Source organism: Varanus komodoensis, unplaced genomic scaffold (genome assembly GCF_004798865.1).
Source record: "Varanus komodoensis strain SLA01 unplaced genomic scaffold, ASM479886v1 scaffold33, whole genome shotgun sequence".
Taxonomy (NCBI): domain Eukaryota; kingdom Metazoa; phylum Chordata; class Lepidosauria; order Squamata; family Varanidae; genus Varanus; species Varanus komodoensis.
In genome coordinates this window covers 8,347,875-8,357,502 of record NW_025335817.1, presented here as the reverse complement: position 1 = coordinate 8,357,502, position 9,628 = coordinate 8,347,875, and the positions used below count along the sequence as shown (strand labels likewise).

Below are 9,628 nucleotides of genomic sequence, written 5' to 3'. Positions count from 1 at the left end.
AAGCGAGAGAGGCGGGGAACCGCCACTGTGCGGAGGTGGAGGCGGGGGTCGCCGAGGAGCCCCTCGTCGGAGTCAAGGGGATTTCCTGGGGTGGTGCGGAGTGCTGCAAAAGCGGGGCTCAGGCCCGCGGGGTTTTAAAAACACACTTTAGCATATGCCGGTTAGTGCCGCTGGTCCCTCTGCGTGAGCCCGTTTCCGAAGGGTGAAAGGGGAAGCGCGGGAGGGGGCTCGATTTCGGGGAAAGGGCTCCGGCGGAACGATAAAAGGCGGGGCAAGTGGCGGGACCCTGCGGGGGAAGAGCCAGTGCAGCCCGGAGCGCCGACGCAGCGGGAGCCGCCAAGGCCCCCGGGGGGACTGTCGCCCTCCGGGGCCTCTGCCCCAACCGAGCAGTCACAGATGCATAACGTTGCTGCTGCCTCGGGTGGAACAGGGGAGGGTGAGCGGCCTCTCTGCTGGGCTTGTGGGGGGTACGTTGCTCCTCCACACATACAAAATGCCAAAGTGCATTATTGCTGCTGCCTGGGCGAAGTGCTTATACCTAAATATTGATACACTTGTTGATGGGACAGGGCAGAGAAGGTTCTCATCACTATTCGTGGGCTTGGCAGCACAAACAGTAAGAAATCAGTACCAATTTTGATATTGCTGCTTGCTGAGGAGCAAAGCCAGTGTCTGGTGCTGCATTCAAAATGTTTTGCACCGCTGCTAAGTTCAATTTGATGGTTGTTCTGCTGCAGTTTTAAACTTGTGCTTTTAGTGTTGTGTTTTATGGTCTTGTGTATCATGGTTTTAATTTGAGTAATGAGTGACAGAAAATTGGTATAAAGGCGACTTTCTGTGCAAGCTTGGCATGAGTTGCTGGGGCATACTGGGAGTTAAGGGCTTTTTTCTCAGCCTAAGCATGCATGGCATTGCAATTTAAATAAAGTCGGAAATGTCAACATGCAGTATTGTTGCTCTTTGAGGTGAAAGCTCTTCCTAAGTATCAAAATGCAACGTTGTTGAGGAAACATGGGTGTCAGGAAAGAACCTCACTACCAGGGTTGGATTAACATTCACACAATAAATTACAACATGATCCTGTAAGCATGTCTACTTGAAAGTAAGGCCTGTTTAGTTCAATGGACCTTATGCTCAAGTAATTGTATACAGAATTGCAGTCCAACTATCAAAATCAGTACTTGCAGCTCATTCAACTCAAGTCATGAGTTTATTAAACATCAAACTAGCATAGTTCTGCTGCTGGTCTCAGTGGTTCAGGAGGCTCCACTGATGTTGGCCAGCTGCTGCTGAGTAGTCTCTATGATATTTGGATCCTATTAGGTACAGAGATGCTCTGTATCCTGTCTGCTCTGGGCAGTTGCAAGTTGCAGCTCTACTTCTTGTCTCTCCACTCATTTAAAACCTGTGAAAGTGTACTTCTGGACATGCTGTGTTCTGCACAGATAACCATGACCACTGCCAGCACCAGTTTAATACACCAAAAGGTTTGAAAAGGACTTTAGAATCTGATGAACATGCGCAGAGTCTTTTTCCTTCACTGTGCAATAACCATCTGCTTATAATTGGCCCAGCACAGTTCTGGGGTTGTCTGGAACGACTGTAACAAGATTGACAAGCAGTTCTGGGGCTAAGCCCAGGGATGTCTTGGCTATGAAAGAAGCTATTCACTTAGCCCTATTTCTGTAAGGAAAAGCTTTTACAGCACAATCCCAATTAGGGCTCGCTAGAATCAATCATCCTTATTCATCTGCATAATATGTAGGGATAGGGGGTGTTAGAAAAGCTTGCTTAGAACAGAAGGTACAATTCCCAGTTACCCCAAAGACTGAATTGCCAGTACGATGCCTGCTAGAAGAGCACTCCTCTTAACAGTGACCTTTAAATGTTAACCGCCTGTGTTTTAAAAAGTAGGGGTTTTTTATTATTAAAGAAGAGACGTTTTTGAAACAACAAAAAAAGAATGCTTCCAGGGTATTTCTTGCTATCTTGCTGGGGATGGGAGTAATCCTTGAGCGAGGATAGGATTGCACTCCTTCCTCCCCAGCATTACCTGTTCCCACACCCCTCTCCTTGCAGGGTTCTTGTTTTGCTGGCATTCTCCGCACCCCACACATAGTTTTATGCTTTGCCTGTGCAGGAGAATTTACCATCAGTGTTATCTTGCTCCACATACTCATGGGTAAGGTTGTTCTGCATAGATATACTCTTGCTCTCATATATTGTGTACATTACAATGTCAGCATTTCATGATATGAAGCATTGTTTTCTAAACTTGTGACAGCTCTGCTTTTTGTTTATAACTGGAAACATATTTCAGTCTCATGTTCCAAAACAAAACCAAATTACTTTCAGATTCTGAAAAAGCCAAAGCAAGCTCCAACTCCTTGACTCATGCAGAGAAACAATGGGCAGCCTCCTGTGGCATCTCTGCTGTGAGAATGGTTGAATGGTGCAGTCACAGCTGGTACAGAGTGGCAACAGACTGATTGCATAGCCAGAGGAGTAGATTGGGCAGAGGAACAATAGGGTAGTTTTCTTCTTAAAGATGGTTGCTTTTGGGTAACAGGAATCCCAAAATTTCTTCTCATTCCCCCCACCCCCCATGCTCTGGCTCATGCTTAAAATTTATTAATACGAGGTTAAATAACATAAAATTAAAACTCTGAAAACTGTGTACAGTACACAAAGCAGGGGGTACCTCCATTAATTTCTGAAGTTCTTATTTGGATTTTAGAACAGATGCTATAGAGTGGCAGCATATTGTAGACTGCATTTTAGTTTGTGATTTAGCAAACCCCTCCTACACAGCAAGAGAGACACAAAAATGTTCTCCAAGCAGATACTTTATTGCATTTTATTTTCCAGTATAGAACACCTTTTCTCTCTTTCTTTCCTTTTTTTTAAAAACAGGCAGTTAACATTTAAAGGTCACTGTTAAGAAAAGTGCATATTATCAGGAATATATTCGTCGCAGCCAAGGAACACCACTCACATGTATGGATGTGTGGCATAGGCACACATCACTCTGTGCCCAAACAGAGAAACTAGGGTTGTAAAGTTGAACAAATTCATTGGTTACACTTATTAATTAAAATCACTTAGGCACCTTCAGGGTTTGTACCAGCACTCCTGGTCTGCCATGACAAGTGCTTCAATAGTGTATGGAAGTTCCTAAATATTCACAGATAATTTGGCAATCTGACATTTTCACATGCTAAAATAATAGTTGAGATGGAATGGACCATCAAATCTAACACTCTCTTTTTTTCTTAAACTGTCAAAGGTTTTCTATTTGATGATATGTTTTTAGATTTTTTACTTTTGTGACCATCCTGGAGATCTTTGGGTACTGGGTAGCACATAAATATGTTAAATAAAATCTGATTAGCAGTGCTGCCATTAGTGCAGCAGAAACTTACTCAGCAGAATAAGCAAGAGAGCCACCAAACATGACTGGGCTGGTGGCATTTTGAAGAGTTTCTACATTGCCATTTAATGAACCCTGCCCCCAGTGAGACCGTTAGAAGCAATGCACACTATTCTGACGAGCCATACCCTTCTTAGGTTCTTCTTAGTTCAGGATCTAAAATTATCTAAGTGCTCCTGGGTAAAAGAGAGTAAAGAGTGCTCATCTGGGCAACTTCAGGGGTCCCAGGATACACCTATATTTAAACAAATTTAAAATTCCCACTTTAAAAGGTTTTTTGTGTATTTATTTGTTATATTATACTCTGTGTTTTTTTCCTTTGAAGGAATTCAAGGCAGTTTATATAGTTCACCCCTTCCTATCAGTTCTTATCCTCACAACAACAACCTGACGAGGTAGGCTGGGCTGAGAGGCTGTGGCCAGCTCAAAGTCACCCAGTTAAGCTCCAAAACTAAGCAGTGACTATAACCCAGAACTCCTCCGTCCCGCCTTTGTACTCTTAAACACTACACCGGCTCTCCAGTGTAAGCAGCTTCATCTTGAAGCCGCCATTTATATTTTCCAAAATGCCCCAGGAGGACAACCAGAGACTTTGATGTTGGCTTCCCTGCAGCGCTGCTACTGCTCTTGTCTGCTGCCCCCAACCACCCAAACAGGCCTTCTAGGGGCTAGAAGACACTTTGACAAGGGTCTTTTAAAATCCGGATCTGACCCCAGCTATATCTCCAGATTCTACCAAAGATTTGTCTAATCTTTTGCACATAGGCTTTAGTTGGGGGGAGGAAGTCATGTGGCAATTTGGAAGTAAATTTTAGACAGATGGACGAAGCAACAGGAAGGATGAGCCAGGCACATACCAGATGGACATGAACATATTTAAAGACTTGGGTGAAAGTTATTCTCCTACTAAAAGAACAAAATCCATACAACTCAACCTAAAGCAAATTCTAGTGAAACAGGCATTATTTTCATAGGAGCAATACAGTAAAAAAATCCACATCGTGACCATCTAAGGTGATATACTAGTTTCCTTGAACTTTAAAGACTGATTTAGAATATTGCTGTTTGTTTTTGTTTACAGTTGTGATTTGGGATTAAAAACTGTTTGACAAAACAGATACAGCTTTAGTTGGCAAGTCAATAAGATAGCAAGTTATATCTTGTATCTGTATTTTGCCAGGCAAACCAAAGATGCTTGAGTCAGAACATTAAAGTATTGAAAAGGACTGTAGTTAGGTGGCAAAACACATTCATTTGCCCCTGGGTCAGTCTGGGATCTTCAGGCAGAGCTGGGAAGGACCTCTGTCTGAAACCTGGAAGAGCCATTGTCAGCCAGTGCAGATCAGGGTAGGTAACCAGGGTCCCTTCAGGATGTTTTGAAGTGCAGTGCCCATGAGTCCCAACCAGCATGGCCAATGGTAAAGGCTTCTGGGACCAAGGATTATGGGACCTGCAGTTTATCTTGAGGTCAAGCTGCCTGCTTCTGGGCCTTAGACAAAACTAAGCCAAGAAGGCCCAAGGACTGGCTTGGTATAGCATAGCTTCCTATGTTCATAGCATTCTGTTAGTTTTAGCAGAGTCTGACTGGCTACTATGAGAATAGTAGAGAATGAGGAGTTATTTGTGCGGCACACCTGCTGACCAAACACAATTCAGAGTAGCCATTTGTCCTACTTTACAGAGGGTCGTCTGCTATTTGGAGAGCTGCCCCATCCTACTCCACTGGAATGTTAACGAGCCTTGAAGGAACAAAAGGAGCCTGAACATTTCCCACCAGGATGTCACACTGGGACAGCCAACTGCACAACTCCCCTGATCACAGCCTTCCTGTGTATGGAAGTGCACTGCCTTTCCACGTGACCTGCATTCCTGCTCAGTCTGCGCTTCAGGCCACAGGCTTCATTCCTATGTTGAGATGTCCCATCTTTTGTAATCAGAGAACTATTTCTAAATTTGTATCCATACTTACAAATTAGAATAGGGACATTTTATGCAGATCTGTGCCTGCTTTTGTCCTCTTTTTGGATGATGAATTTCCTGCATTAAATGGGGCTCCTATTGATCTTATTTCTCAGCAAACTCTACAGTTGTCCTGTCTGAGCCCACAGCAAGCAATGCACATCCCTGCAAGAAAGGACTGGAGACCATGATTTGCCCAAGATAGCAATTTCATGCAAACCCGTGCCAGTGCGGATGCAACAGGAAAATGAGGAAATAACGCTTTTATTAAGGAGCGGGTGGGATTAGGGGAGGAAGGAAGCACATGTGCACATGGCCCGTTCATTCCAAGCAGAGTGGCTCTCAGAGTGGCTTACAAGCATCAGAAATAAGTCAATCCCTGGCTGTTGTTTTAAAATCGAAAAGATACCGCACGAAAGCAGATGAAAAAAGAAGGCAAGTGCATGCCCTAGATGCCAGGCTGCAAAGTTCAGCAGGTCACAGGGTGGGAGTTGTGTCGCGATATGATCGAAGGTGCCTTTGGATGGCCTTTGATTCATATAACCATAGTGTGGCATTATGTGAATCCAATCCACCCCAAATTGCCTTCTTTAAAGGCTGCAATGTTCTACTTTGGGAGCCAGTGTGATGTAAGTATTGAAGGAGATGTGGTTGGAAAAATGCAAGTTAAAACCCCCACTCAGCCATAAAGCTCAGTCTGGGCCAGTTGCCATCTTTCAACATAGACTACATGACAGGGTTGTTCTCAGGGCTGGCTGCACATTTTTGAGAGGCCCTGGCGCTGTGCTACTCGCAGCATACCAGCTGAGCACTATTAGGTTTCGCAGAACTTGATTTCTGTCTAAACTTGCGTACCGTTGTGTGCCAAGCTGGCCTGCTGCCCTCAGGTGTAGTAGAGGAATGCTGTCACAGCACCAGAGCTGAAATGAGATTCAACTCCCCCAAGAAGGAGTTTGTACATAGCACAGGGAAAGGTACCGTGCTATCTTTGGCCTCCAGCAGCAAAGGCTCTTGGGCTGGCCCCATGATCAACAAACCCGAACAGGGTTTCACTTCAGCAGGTTGCAGGTGGCAAAGGAAGGTTTTTGATAAACCGACTATACTTAGGGTTTGCAAGCTGAGAAGCAAGAAAAAAAATTGGCCCCCTGGAAACTGACAATTATTAGAGCATGAATCTTTCCTACAAATTAAAGGTATCGTTCTGTACTCCCCACTTCCTGAAGTGGCAATTCCAGCAGCTGTCTTCACAGACATAAGTTTTCCTATAAAGGGAAAGGACTGGAGTCATAACGGTAGTGTGTAATGCCTGTTTATTTACACACACTTCTTGTTGAACAGTATGAACAAGCAAATAACCTTACAGCTTTCAAATCAGCACTGGTCACCTGCCTGCAAAATTTCCAGGCCCTCCTATCCCACCCCAGCAAGGTTCCACCTTGTAGCCAAATATACAGTATATCATTCATGCTTCTTAAAAATCATGTTTAAACTGGCTACTCTTATTTGAGGGAAAAAATGCCTGCAGGGTCCCAATTCAGAGTGTGTTCCTGACCCTGCAGGTATTTCCTGCCAACTCCCCTAATGCTTTTGGTTCCAAAAGATGCAGTTTCCTGGAACAAGTTCCTTGTTCCTTGGAGACAAGTAGCAGCTTGTGATGGATCATTTTGCATCAAAAACTGCAATGGGTCCCCAGTATGTGTCAGAACCCTATGGTTCCTTTTTTAATGTCATCAATTAAAAGAAGAGATGCCTTAATAACATAACATATAGCTTAATCCTTACCATGTCTCTCAGCAGCCATCGTTCAAAGTCAAAATATTTCATCTCCCACCCAGGTAGATGAGTTGCATCCTCCAGCCATCAGCCATCAAATGCTAGTGGATGCAAATGGCCCACCAGGGGTACAAAAGTCTGAAGACGAGGAGGGCTGGTCAGGTGGGTGCCATACCCATTGCAGTGGCTGTTCTGAGCGCTAAAATAGCTATCCATGGTGCTGAAACTATTTTGAGAGTGCAGTTCGGCATTATGGCTAGCTCAATTAAAATGCAGAATAAAAGCTACGATGGATAAAGAGCTCAGCACAGGACTCGCCAGTCTCTCCCGTAAGATGATCTCTGCACTTGACACAACGTCGTGGCATTCCCTCTGGGGTATTGTTTACTTTTCAATTTATATTAGACACATGCAGGACAATGTCCACTGAAGTTGAAAAAGGCAGCATTTAAAATGGCAAGCTGTCTCTGGTTGCTTTGAAACATAGCCCCGTATTTATTAGATGAGTTTGGATTATGAATCTCCCATGCCACTGAAGAAATGAATATTTTAAACAGATGCCTGCAATTTAAGGCATGGGGATTTGAGCTACAGATGGTGACAAGAGACTGAGAATTTAAAAAAAACACCCAAACTACATGCAAATTGGTATGTGAGAAAAATATTTTGTAGAACAAAATGATTCTGTGGCTTAATTAGCATGAAAGTGATGCTGTTTTCCTCTGAAATTGCACAGAATTTCCTTCATAGATACACTATCTTGTTGCTTTGAATTTTTTGCCCTGGCTTTCAACTCAATACAGATCATTTTATCATTCAGTACAGCTCATTTGTTTGTGGATCTGGGACATCCACTCCAAGGGCCAAATCCACTATTCTGCTGTTCTGATAAACCTACATTGCAGCGCAGTCAAAATCAGTCAGGTCTAGGATATTGCCTACACCTCTGAAGCTGTGCCAAAGTCACCAGCACTACCGTGACCTATAGCCATTTGCAGACAAACCATCGTAGAAAGGCTCGGCTTACAATTCCTAACTGGAAAGTGTTGATTACAATCAGGTTTGTACATATAGTCATGCAGGATGGAGGACAGAGCTCCTGTACAGGTGTATATAAGCGGGGACTTGAGCAGGTGTAGCTTGTGTAACTATGCCTGCTGGAATTTCTTCTTTAACACACCTTAAAGGTATTAAAGGTGCAAAAATGCTATCTTCTTTTGTGCCTGGCCACCCTAAAATATCATCACTGGCAGGTCATAGGAATAAGGCCTTTTATACAGGATGCAAGTATCTAAAAGAATGAAGACTCTACATTGTCCTTGACTCCTTCAGAACTACTGCAGTGAAATATGGTTTGAGTACTGTGGCCTTCAAATCTCCTTCAAACAAGTTTAGTGGCTTGAGTGTTCAAAAATACAATTTTAAAGCTGTGGAAGTACATTACATTAGAGTGTTGAGGATCTAGCAATCCTTATGAAAGAAAATTCCTTTGGGCTACATTCATCTCAAATGTCAAAATGGTACAGCTGCTTATCTTGGATGGCTTTTCAAAATTTGCATGGGATATTCTGGAAAGCCTCTCTCAATGCTACAGTTAATAGTAATCCTTGAAACTTCTTAGCATGACACATAACAGGGCTGATGAAATTCCATCTCAGGGCTCTGGTGACATTAAACTGCTTGAGCTCCACTTGCTACCCAGATGGAATTTCAGACTTACTCTGCACTGTTGGCAGATTTCTTGAGGCACGGTTGCTCCCATTCCTTTCATGTTGGCTGCCAGTTTGTTCCCTGGTGCACTTACATGCTTTTCAACTCTAGGCAAGGGGTGGGTCAGTTTTCTGGGGCCATGGGCACCTTTGGTAAACTGTGCTTGGTGCAACTTCAGCATGCCTGTTGCAAAGGATGAGTAATCTGCCCAAAAGGCCGACTACAGAGCAGAGGAGGGGTCTGAACCTTCTAACACCAAATGCTTCCTTTGAATTGTTTTGAGCACAAATGGAAACAGCAATCCCAGCAGTCAGGAAGAAAACGTGTTAATTTAAATAGCATTTGGGAAGGGCAGGGCAGCTTGGTGGGTGCTTGGAAAGGTGCTGAGGGATGCAGCGGTGTGGTGAGCGTAAGATCCCTGATCTAGACAATAGTTTTGCATGGGACTCATTAGATGATAGTATATATTTGTCTACTCCAAGTTGTAATAAGCCGGCTCTGCTGTGTTCCCTCCACCCCACAGACAGTTTATTCTATGGGCTTGTAAACCTATATCCTTAATTCCTTGCCTGACAGCACCACTGAGTTTTTTTCCATCAGTGCATTTACTATTTCCTTAATTTATACTAAAGTTAAAATGGGTAAATTAGTCACCTATAGCTCATGTCTTTTTAAAGAAGTAAGAAATCAGTGTATAAGAGCTGCCTAAGACTAAAATACTGGGCCTACTTTTATGAGAGAACATGGGGGGTTGCA

General features: G+C 43.6%; 1 protein-coding gene across 1 annotated transcript in view; it reads left to right on the top strand.

Annotated features, from left to right (window-relative positions):
* CUNH15orf40 (chromosome unknown C15orf40 homolog) overlaps positions 1–5,509 on the top strand; it is a 40,180-nt gene extending 34,671 nt beyond the window's left edge. The window contains exon 5 of the transcript XR_006415555.1: positions 5,112–5,509. The gene's annotated coding sequence lies outside the window, so the exon portion shown is untranslated. The remainder of the gene's footprint in view (positions 1–5,111) is intronic.
* The last annotated feature ends 4,119 nt before the right edge of the window (positions 5,510–9,628 follow it).